We start from the raw sequence: 12,714 nt of genomic DNA, 5'->3' as shown, positions 1-12,714 counted from the left end.
GCACCCTCTGAAGCCAAACCAATGAATGTGGGAGGATCATACTTCTTGAACATTGTAAGTCTATGTTGTTCTTCCTCAGATATTGTTGCCCTAAGTGCGGGCTGAAGTAGAACAGTAGGCCGTGTTGCCATGACACCTGGAAGCTGACCGCCGTGAACTCCCTTCTCTAGAGTACAAGTGGTGGGAGTCTGAATCCATCCCCCGGTCTGTGAAGTAGCTGGTGTAACCGAAATCAACCCCGCCTGAGCCAATGTACCAAACATGCTCAGGAACTGTGCTAAAGTCTCCTGGAGTGTGGGGGTAACAGCAGGCGCCTACGGTACTTGTACCCCAACCAGAGCTACTGGCGGCTCCTAACTGCTGCTCTAGTAGGTTCCCCAGGTGTGGCACGTGCTCCTCTTTGGCCTCTACCTCTGCCCCTAGCGACACCTGCTCCGGGGGCAGCATGATCATTGGTGACTGCAGCTCGTGTCCTCACCATCTATGAGAGAATAGAATGATAAAAGCTCAAACCTCGAGATCAGTAAACTCGCACGATAGGAACGAAAGAAGTGAAACTGTCCTAATAGTTCCGTAACCTCTCGAAGATAAGTACAGACGTCTCCGTACGGATCCGCAAGACTCTACTAAACTCGCTTATGATTCGTAGCACCTATGAACCTAGAGCTTTGATACCAATGTGTCATGACCAAAATTTTACTCTGTATGATGTCTTGATGGCACCTAGTAGGGACTAGGTAAGCCTGCTATTTACTGAAATAATAACAATATTAAATAACGACTGACAAATGCGAAGTAGAATCTCTATACAAGACTTAAAAATTCCAAAACTGGTAGTAGAAGTCATAAGTTCTACTGAGTTTGCTAGAAAAAACTCTAAATACAACTGTTTCGAAATAAGGATGAACAATGCAAATACAACATCAGAAGGTGACTCCGAAGCCTACGAATGCAGCAGTAGGTTTACCTTGAGTCTCAACAGCAGATCCATATAGCTAGCTAGCGATCGACTAACTCTGAAGTACCTGGATCTGCACAAAAATGTGCATAAGTGTAGTATGAGTACACCATAGTGGTACCCAGTAAGTGTCAAGACTAACCTCGATGGAGTAGTGATGAGGAACAGTCAAGACACCTACTGGACTAGATAACCTAGACAAGTATAAGTGGAGAACTAACAGGGTATGATATCTCTACAAACTACATATAATAACAATAAAAATATAGTGCTTGCAATAAGAAATAGAAGAGATAATTAGCAGCAAAACACAACAAGTAATAACATAGTAGAGTAAGCCAAACACGGTTTAAATCTGATGGAAAAAAATAAAGGAAGGACAAGCAGCATCTCAACAAAAATAACCGCTTTCATACTAGGTTTATCCAATAATCACCACAAGGTACGAAACCCCAAAATATATTCACAAGTCACGGGTCCCAATTCGTGAACCCTAAACACTTGGTATTTTCTGCCCTCATTACAACTTGTAACTGCACGAGCGACTCGTGTGTCAATAGAGCCATCTCACAAAGAAGGCAAGTAGATGAGGGTGTGTATAAATAATCAATAACAACAACAACAACAACAACAATGCCCCCAAGCCATCACAAGTCATCATAAATCAATCCTCGACATAGCCCACCTTGTCTCGCCACGTGCGCAATAATAAAGTAAATATCCGTCTTGTCTCGCCGCACACGCATAATAATATTCCCACCTTGTCTCGCCACATGCGCAAACCCACATATATAGCCCGCCTTGTCATGCCGCATTTGCATATATCAATAGTAACAATAGCACGGCAGAAACCTTGTGCAACACAATAAGAAATGCGCGGCAGTAACTTCGTGCATTACAATAACAACCGCACGGCGAAAACCTCGTGCAACACAATAACAGCCACACGGTAGAAACCTCATTCATCAGAATGACAATCATATGGCATAAACCTCGTGCAACACAATACCGAGTACAACAGAAACAATGACAATAACACAAGAGTACGGCGAGTAAATCAACTTAAAAATTCTAAAACACAAAGAAGCGAAAAAATGAACTCACAAAGAAAAACACAATAGGAAATAATGGTACAACCTAGCAATAGCTCAACAAGGAAAAGATATTGTGTAGCAATGATTTCACATAAGTACAATTCAACAACAAGGGGGGTAACACCAGTCAATAATTCCAAATAAGGATAAGTCAACTAAGATAAAGGATAACTAAGCTTCTTTTAGGTTGAGCAATTACGAAAGAGATACGACAATTCAATTAAGGTGTAAGCAATGGAAAGATAATCATAACCTCAATTAAGGATGAACAATTATATAAGAGATAATTATAATTTCAACTAAGGATAAGCAATTTGGGAGGGATAGCATGGCAATTGAAGAAGCAACAACTTCAGTTACGGCAAATAAGAGTCAAATAGGTAATAAAAGTAGCACATGAAGCAATTAATTCCAATTAAAACATGTGGAGACGAAACTAGTAAATGGGGAACTTATTCATAACCCAGCAACTTCATATCGAATGAACAAACTAAGAAGCCCTAAAAGGTCATCTTTCAACAAATAAGCCCGAGCATGTACTCATCACCTCGCGTACACGGACTTCACATGACACGATTAGCATAGAAGACTCAAATCCTAAGGGGTAATTTCCCCACACGAAGTTAGGTAAGATACTTACCTCAAAGAAGATATATCGTTACTCTAAAATGAACTTTTCGAGTGAACTAAACTCCGAACAGCTCAAATCTAGCCAAAATAACTTCAAAGCATAAATAAAACTCATAAGAATCTATTCTGTATGATAAAGCTTAAATCTTTATCAAAAACTAAAAATCAACCCAAAAGTCGACCCTCGGGCCCGCACTTCAGAACCTGACAAATTTTACAAAACCCGAACACTCATTTCGATACGAGTTCAACCATACTACAATTATTAAATTTCGATACCAATTCATCCCTCAAATCATCATTTTACATTTTGAAAGTTTTCTACAAAAATCCTCATTTTTCCTCAACTCAAAACACTGATTTAGCGATAAAACTAAAGATAGAATCATGAAATATAATGAATTCTAAGTGAAGAACGTTACCCCAATGATTGTCCTAAATAACGCACGAAAAATATCCCAAAACCGAGGTCTACAACTCAAAATATGGTGGAAATGGAAAAATCCTCGATTTTTAATTTTATATGATTCTGTCCAGAACATCCACATTTGCGGACAAAGAAGTGCATCTGTGCTCTCGCGTTTGCGAGAAGACGTTCGCATCTGCGAACTCAACTCTGGATCTGCATCTGCGGAATTATAGTCGCACCAACGACCTCGCAAAAGTGCCAAAAGGAGCGCAAAAGCGAACTGCTTCGCAGGTGCGATCACTGAACCGCAAAAGCAGCCTTCGCACATACGTGCCATCCTCCGCAGAAGAGAGCGAGCTCCAAGGCCACTATAACCGCAAAAGCGACCAGGCACACGCAGAAGCGGAGCTGCACCTGTGTTCCAAGATGTCGTAGGTGCGAAGCACCAGAACCAGACTTGTTCCCAACCATGAAAACCATCCAAAACTCATCTGAAACACACCCTGGGCCCTGGGACCCCGTCCAAGCATACCAACAAGTTTCATACTAATACTGTCTCGCTCGATATCTCAAATCACATCAAACAACGTCAGAACTACGAATTGCACCATGATTCGACTTATGAACTTCCAAATCTTTCAACTTCCAAAACTAGAGCAGAAACATACCAAATCAACCCGAAATGACACCAAATTTTGCATGCAAGTCCCAAATGAAATAACGGAGCTATTCCAACTCTCAAAATCGCATTCCGATCCATATATCACCAAAGTCAACTCTCGATCAAACCTCTCAACCTTCCAAAACTTCATTTTTCAATTTTCGCCGAAATACTTCAAATTACCCTACGGACCTCCAAATCCAAATCCGGATGTACGCTTAAATCCAAAATCACTATACAAGACTGTTGGAACCATCAAAATCTTAGTCCAGAGTCATTTTGATAAAAGTCAATTCCGATCAACTCTTACCGCTTAAGCTTCTAAAACAGAAATTCTTCTTTCAAATTGACTCTGAATCATCCGAAAAACCGAACCCGACAACACACGTGCATCATAACACATAATACAAAGTTGTTCAAGACTTTATGCCCCCAAACAGGGCGTTAATTTTCAAAATGACCAGTCGGGTCGTTACAAGAAATTTCTTCAATAAATTTATATGTTTGAGGTTTTTTAATTTAGGTTTAACATCATTTGCTGATTTTCATCATTATAGCCCATAAAAGTTTTAACATTCATGAAATTTGCTAGTGTTGTCAATTTTCTTTGAGTATTAAAACTTGATCTTTTTCTATACTGAAGAGAAATTTAATTATTAATAATATATTAATGTAACAAAATTGATCATTGGCCACTTAAAGTAATATTCTTTTGAAAAAAATATTATTGGATACTTAAAACTTTCCTAGTTCGTTGTCGATTAAGCAAAAAAAAAAATTTATCTTGTCATACTACATACATATCAAAAATCTAAATTCTAGTTGATATGGAAGGGTAAATGAGCAATCTAAGTTTGGGGGTTGTAGTTAATAGGATTTTTAATTTTTACTTTTTTAAAATATTAAATATTTAAATTTGAAAATTAATTTTTGGCCCACGGGCCAACCCAGGCCCAGCTTCGATCAAGCCTCAAGTGCCAACAGGCCGACTTGGGCGGGGCTTATAAGCCTCAGTTTTAAATGGGCTAAAAAAATCTCAATCCAATCCTACTCAAGTAGCGATCTGGGTTAGGCTGGCCTCAGGGGCAAGCCCATTTTGGCGGTTCTACGCTCTGTTATACTTTTCATCTAAGTACACCCCTACCGTTATCAAAGTAAACAAAAATGCCCTGCCCTGACGACTGTCTACTTGACACCCAGACCCTCAAAATTATACTTGTGTTATTTTCTTATTGGATATTATGTAACTAAGTATTCTTAATTTTGAGACAATTTCTATTTATGCGTCCCACTTCCCTATTAACTTTTCTTTTCTTCCTCCTTTTTTTGTGTTTCACCTGCACATCTCCTCCATCGACACACCCGATACTCTTCATTTTTTTACAATATGGTTTCTTGTATTATCTATAATTCTAGGTACAACGCTTTCTTGATTGATTAGTTCATTTTTCAATCCCCTGATGAACGACACAACTGAGAAATGGATGAAAGTTTCACTAATTTAAGTACGTTTTTTAGCTTCAATTTATTTTGTTTGTTGTTCAATTATAAAATGGCAGAGAGCTTCGTCAGTAAAGTGTTAATATTTTGTGCATTCTATATTCAATTTGTTACAATATTTAAAACTATGTTGTGTGTTATTCAAATACAGAAAGGGCAAAGAGCTTCGCAAACGAAGTATTAACATTTTGTATCTTCTATCTTTAATTTGTTATAATTTTGAAAATATCTTATATGTGTCGTTCAATTACAGGAATGGTTAAAAGCTTCTCTAAAGAAGTATTAAGGTTTTGCTTGTTTTAGCTTCAATTTTATTTTGTTTGTTGTTCAATTACAGAAATGGTAGAAAGGAAGGATAATGAAGTTCAGGTGGATGACATTAAAATTGATGCCAAAGATCAACAATTGCTCTAAGCAATGGAGCGGGAGTTCCTCGTAGTTATTATTGCTGAAATTGTATCGATATTGAACTACAGCATTTTAGCCCTACAACCACCCTTGAGAAGTGTGGCCTAAAATGCAAGTGTAGCATTTGGTTAAAGGCAACACTTTATGGCTTTAGGCAACGCTTTTTTGGGGTGGCTTAAAGTACCGTAACCTTTGACTATTGGCCACACTTTGTAGGTGTTGCCTTAGAAGCCACGCTTTAAAAATGTGGCCTATACAGTACAAAAGTCACACTTATATTTTCTCATATAGCCACGCTTTTATGACATAAGACTACACATTTGAAGCATGATCTTTGTCACGTTATAGACTACCGCTTTTAAAGTGTGGCTTCTAGAGCAACATTTATCATTAACAACACCAGATTAATAATTCATATGGCCACACTTTCTAAGCGTGGCAATTTTGTCTACACTACGAAGTAATTTTTTAAATATTTATATTAGCCACAATTTTGTGGTTAAAAAATTATATATGTTTACATTAAATTCTGTCCACATTTATTTCCAGTATATATGATCTCATATATTATGATCTCAAGCATTAAATTTAGATAATAAGTAACAGAATAAAAATAATTCAAATGCATATACTTGAAATAAACTTCAACAAATTACAAACATACTTTGCGTACTATCTATAGTAATAAAGTATTGTTGGTTCAAGAAGCTCACTAGCAAAGACCTCTAAAAATCAAATTTATTCATATTTATAGTATCAATATAAAATAAAAATAAACATCACAATTGTTTAAAAGGTGTTTACCATTCACTTTTATGAATCAAATTAATTTGTGGCCACCATTTCCAATTACATCACCCGTATTTTCCTACACGTTCAAAATAAAATTAAAAATTGGAAAGTAATCAATATATAGTATGCACTGGTTATATTTTACTAAGAGCTAATGAGATTTTATTTTACTACTATAGCATAGCAATATCAAACACAAAAAAGATATACAAGTGAAAAAGAAGCAAAAATGTGAATTAACATACATTTTACCTATCTCCTTATATAATCACAACAATCACTTAATTTAATAAGAAGAGAAAATGGCCAAATATACCCTCTACTTTTAAATATTGTTTATATTTTATCTTCATTATACTATCCGGTTAAATTTACCCCTGCCATTATACTACTTGGTAAAATATAAATACCTTTTCAAGACTTGGGGCATGTGTTGAGCCAGAAGAATGTGGTAGATTATGGTCTCTCATAGCTCGTGCACTACTTGCATCAACCGGTGAAGGAATATTAGATCCAACACACCCTTGTATATCATGAAAATCCAGTCCAGGGTTGTTTTTCACCAATTGACTAAAAAATCATAATATTTCTTCTCTCATCATTTCCTTCATTTCTTCCTTCAGAGAAGTTATTTCGTTGGCATGCTGTTGTTTAAGCTTGGTGATTTCTTCATTTTTTCTCAGAGAGCTTGTCGTCACCGATCTATCATAGCATCTAACCAGACCAGGCTGCTCCTTTCCAACAGCCCCAAATGCATCATCTGTTGTTTCTCCGGAACTTTGACGATTCCAAAATTCAGACTGTCAAAAAAAATATTATTTCTCATCACTTACAAGTCAAGATAAATCGAATACTAAAATAAGTTTCAACAAGTCAAGTTAGATTAAAGAAGAGTTTAACAAACTTCAAATTTAGCCAAGAATGTCAATAGATTTTCCTGCGACAAGGATCGTAGTCATTTTAATATGAAGTTCCAAACAAACTGAACTGATTTTTTTCCCTTGAAATTGGTGCCAAGATTTATCCAAGAAGTTTCAAACTGAACTGAATCGGTGAAATTCTTAATTGTATTGTAATTACTCACTTCGCCATGATATATTCTAGCAGGAAGAGTAGGACTCATTGGCAACATATTGCTGGTGTAAACTAAGTATAAAAATGAGATAATTGGTAAGCTAGTTTTCTTCTTTAAATGCAAGTGTGAGTAGCATTTATAAAGGAGGTTATTATGTCTATGAACCAGAAATGCAAAGGGGCAGAAACTTCATGGTACTGTGCAATTTTCCTTTTTAAGTACTTGTAGGAAAATGTAAGGAATTAACATAAAGACAACAAATATTTTCAAGAAAATGTTGCTAATATCTTCTCAAGGCTGTCAATCTTTCAATAACATCAATGCTACTCCTTTTAGGTGCTATTGCAGATGAAGTTCACCAAAGGCACATTGACATGCACTTGGAATCATTGGCTTTGACAACTAAGCAATGTGGACTGGACATATGACTTGTCTTATTCATTAACATCATGAATAATGTGACACTTCGACAAGAGTCTATATCTAGTGTTCTGGTAATCACGTGAACATATATATCCGCCATTAAATATATACCATTTATAGTAACTTCTACGGTCATATTACATCTTTTTAAGAAATGCTGCAATAGTGTTCTGGTAATCACATGAATGTCCAAATCCAAATGTCTATTCTTAAGAGATACTTGGACACGATTCAAACTTCAAAAAAGAAAAGGTGAAAGATACAAAAGAATACAATTAGGGAAATAAGTTTCCAACTATATCACATGAAATCTTCTTGACATACTCAGGTCAAATTGATATAAAAGAGTAAGGGTTCTTCCTTTCATAATGCCCTAAAAACTTGCTAAAAACATAAGGTTCTTACATTCTAAGCAGAGATTACGTGTAGAAATCTTGGCTAAACTTCTTGTTAAACTTCTCTTACACACATTCAGTTAAAGAGAGAAAATACAAGCAAGACTTAACTTGCAGCATGACTTACTATTGCAACTTGAGTATCCGAATGAACTTCCTTCTCTTTCTTTGTACGAGTTGTAATAAATATTTCAGACTTTGATGATTCCTCATTGTTCTCTTTGGTTTCGCCCTACAAATTACATCAAAAAAGATATAAAAAAACATCACTGTGTTCCGACAAAGTACAAAAAGAAATGAAAGTCAGATTACAAAGTGCCGACTAAATATTACCAATGCCACACGCACTCTTGCAAAATTAATAGGTCACATTCGATGCCTCCACTTGTTTTTCCTGTTTTCAGAATTTAATTGGCACATAGCCTAACAACAAAAGAAGCATATTAATTAATAAATCAAAAAGAAAAAAATATATACTGCAACAAAAGGTAGAAAATGTAGAAATGCACAGTTTAATCTTACTTGGACATCTTCGTCATCCCAATGCTCAATCAATTGATAGAATTGAACTTCAGGTATCTCATTGGGACGATATACACTTTTTTTCCTTAAGTATCATTCCATTAAGTATTAGGATTCTACTTTGACATTGAAATTAGAATTTTGAAGTACTTCTATTATCATTGCTTCCTCCCAGATAGGTTGGGTACAAATGTAGCAAATTTTTTACTTTCCCAAACACATTTACTTATTTTAAGTAAAGACTAAAGAACGAAAGGATATATAACTGGAAGAACAAAGTAAAAGAAAAGCAAAAGCCATTAGAGATGGACTTTATGTATGTATATATATATATATATATATATATATATATATATATATATATATATATATGTATATGTATATATGTATATATATATATATGTATGTATTTATGTATGTATATATGTATGTATAGGTATTGTTATTAAAATATTTTATTAAGTACATTACCCAATTTTCTAATTGCAAGTATGACTTCATAATTTTTATAGATAATTCAGTTTGTAGTAAGTAGCCCAAAAGAAGTTCCATTATCACAAAGTTGTGCAACAAAGTAAGGTTCAATATTGGAAGAATTAACACTTAATAACCACTCACAGTTGTTTCGATTTATTAGATGCTTTAACAGACTTGAAACGAAAAGGAAGAGTAGAGGACCTCAGTTTTAACTTCCCATGTTTAATTCAAATTAGCCAAACAAAGCTACATGAAGTTTTTATCCATATTAAACTTCCTGGAACATAGTCAGTTACATGAAGTTATCTACTTATAGGTTATTTTAGTTTCTACTAACTGAACATCGGTGGTCCTCCGTTTGTATTATATAAAAGTTACACAAACTTTTAACAATATAACCTAAGTTTGTAAAAATTCAAGTTTGGATCCTACAATAAGATAGAGCAAAGAAAGATGTACCTCAGCATGATCAATAATAGTATTGTACTTCTTTATAAAAGGCGAACGTGATTCTTCATTAAACTGAAAAATAGGCAGCCAATATCATAAAAAGTGGAAAGAACTACAGGAAGAAATAGAAAAAGCTTGCATCTATGTACAAGAGAAAAAACCTGAGATATTTTTTCCCCCAATATAAATTGAGAAAAAAATTTAAAGGTAAATATTGATCTTGAATAGCCAATTTGTCGTCTTATCTAAGCTTAAACCCATAAGGTTTTTGCACAAGCACACTCTTTAAGTTTAAGAGTCATATATGCCTTCAATATACAGAATCTCAATAATTAGTCTGCACAAAAATATTCTCAAACCATGTATAAAAATACAAATAAAACTCATGTATTATTGGACACAACAGGGAAAAATAGGTATTAAAAGAGAAAAAATCATAATATACAGAACTTTAAGGAGTAACACAATAGCATGAGTTACATTGTGATGCTCCAACTCAACCCCCTCCGCCAAATTGCTACACAGTCAAAAGAATCATCAGTTGAAAGTTCTAATCAAACTTAAGTTTGTTTGTAATAGGAAACTCTTCGAATTATGATTAATCATAGTGATAATACATTCAGTTGTCACTAATTTAATGTTGTGAAGCATCTCTTATAAAGTAATACATCTTCAATTGAGAAACAACAATGAGCACTTATCTACTACCATATTTCTCTAAACTTTTGTCAACAAAAAAAAACTCTCAAACTGCTTGAAAAGGAATGCACACAGTTAGTCCTTTAAATCCCAGTTGGGGGGTTTAGGTAGCATTTTATTTCAATATTCTAAAAACTTAAAAAAGTTTCCGAAGAGTAAAGAAGTTAAGAAACAAAAATATTCAAACACCTTTAAAAACAAAGGCTAATTGCTGAAGTGCAACCCCTGAGGGGCCATCACAGTCAACCCCAGAAAAGAGTATCGCTAACACTTCCCTTGATTCGAAGGACTTTTGGTCAAGCAACATAGTCCATAACCAGTCGTAGTTTCTTCCGGACAAATGCAGAGAATTAAAGACCAACAATGGCCGATTGGAACTTTGACTGCAGTGCCTATTCATCATCTGGTTAGTCTTTTTTCTCAAAATTCATTGTTCCTGAATTTTATACCAACGCTGAAATATGGTTATACTGTTTTTTCAATGCAGGATCGATCTCGACTTTCATGCATTATGTGCGCTATATGTTGTAACTGGTAATCCTTTTCATCTTGCATTTAGCTTCCACACCCCATTTGTACCCCAACCCCCATACTTCTTAGTTGCACTATTATGCTAAACTACATCCAGTCCAAATGGATTTGAAATCCTAGCAGATGAGGAGGGTGTTGATATGAACTCATCAACTCTAAAAGATCCTATACTTTGCAATAAATAATTCCAGCTACTACCAGTGAGGCAGGGACAAGAACAAGCGAGGCAGTATGTTTTCTTCTAAGGCATTGAGTGTTCGACGTAATGCTTCAGAGAACAATTCAATTGGGATTCCAAGCCTAAACTAAAACCCCACAAACAATTAACAAAAAAATACAAATGAAACAGACAAAATAAAGGTCCAAAAGAGTACTTAAATGTCTACAAATCTAAAGAAAAAAATATGTCATCAATAAAAAGTCTATCTTAAAGAACCCACAAATAGTTAATCACAAGAAAACCAACAAAATACACTTACCCAGAACCCAAATTAATCTATTTAACCCAAGAAAAATAACACAATGTAAGCAGACAAATAAAGGTCCAAAACAGTACATATCAATAAATCTACAGTTACCCAGAAGACAAATTAGTGTAAACGAAAACCCAATTAACGAAGCATACCCAAAAATTAAACAAAATAAAATTACTTCTTTTTAGCCCAAGAATCTGAAATTATAAAACGTTCAAAACTTTGAGTCTAAAACAAAGATTGTATCAAGATACCCAGATATTGTACACAATAAAAGATTATTTTTCATCCCCATTAGTAAGAAACTAAAAAAAATGAATCTTAAAGTATAAGAACAAAACAAAAATTGAAAAAAACATAAAAGTTTTGAGCAAAGAAATACTTACCAATAGAGAAAGGGATGGAGATTTGCAATATATGGGTGAGCATAATCTGAAGACACATGCAGCAGAGAGTTGAAAGTAATGAATTAGGTTAAGGAGGCAATTAAGGTGAAGCTGCAGTGAGAGAAAAGAATTGGGGAAAGGACGATGATTTTATTGTCTTATTGTATTGGGGGGAAATATTTTTATTAATTCTAATATTTGGGGGGAAATTTTGAGTGAAATTTTATATAACAAATTTTTAGACTTTTTCCCTAACTGAACGGTTGCCTTATAAGAATTGGGGGAAATATTTTATTAAGTGCAATTTTAGTGGTAATTTTTGGGGAAATTATAAGAAATTTTTAGGGTACGCTTGTAAAGTGTTGCATTTAATATGACAATATAATAACTCTTGAAAAACGTAGCAATAGACCTACGAAGTGTGGCCAAAAGTTTTATATTTAGGCAACAATTAAAAAATGTTGTCTTTATATTTAAAAGGAACGCTTTATAAGTGTTAACTTAAAATCCGTGGCCGAAGAGTATACTCAAATGCCACGCCTAAAAAGTATTCCTAGAGATACTTTTGACAACACTTTTTAAGCGTTGCCTAAATTAGTGTGGCTGTAGGCATAAAATGTTGGGAGAGGCCGGAACTTGATCGCGAAGCCATTGGACGGGCCTACAAAGCCTGAGATCGGCGATGACATGGAATTTCAAATGGGAAAGATAGTACTTCTCGCAGCAATAGAGAGGGCAAAACCTCCGAGCCATAGCCCAATCACACTGTCCAAGCCCTTCTTGTACAACTGGATTTAAATGATATACTATATTTGTGATTGATGAATCGAT

General features: G+C 34.9%; 1 long non-coding RNA gene across 10 annotated transcripts; it reads right to left on the bottom strand.

Annotated features, from left to right (window-relative positions):
• Positions 1-749: 749 nt before the first annotated feature.
• LOC107824850 (uncharacterized) lies at positions 750-12,133 on the bottom strand. 10 transcript variants are annotated; one of them, XR_001656949.2, is made up of 5 exons: positions 8,679-11,871; positions 8,473-8,577; positions 6,863-7,252; positions 6,465-6,528; positions 750-1,031 (listed from the first exon to the last, which is right to left on the bottom strand). It is a non-coding gene; the product is annotated as an uncharacterized LOC107824850 (long non-coding RNA). The 10 variants fall into 10 exon arrangements; XR_012695681.1 differs by lacking the exon at positions 750-1,031 and adding an exon at positions 11,884-12,106 and having other exon boundaries at positions 6,275-6,528; positions 8,679-9,866; XR_012695682.1 differs by lacking the exons at positions 750-1,031; positions 6,465-6,528 and adding an exon at positions 11,884-12,133 and having other exon boundaries at positions 6,592-7,252; positions 8,679-9,866; positions 9,956-10,102.
• Between the last annotated feature and the right edge of the window lie 581 nt (positions 12,134-12,714).

The sequence above is a fragment of the Nicotiana tabacum genome, chromosome 10, assembly GCF_000715075.1.
Source record: "Nicotiana tabacum cultivar K326 chromosome 10, ASM71507v2, whole genome shotgun sequence".
In the NCBI taxonomy this organism is placed as follows: Eukaryota; Viridiplantae; Streptophyta; class Magnoliopsida; order Solanales; family Solanaceae; genus Nicotiana; species Nicotiana tabacum.
The sequence above is the reverse complement of the archived record's forward strand: the minus strand, read 5'-3'. Positions and strand labels throughout refer to the sequence as shown.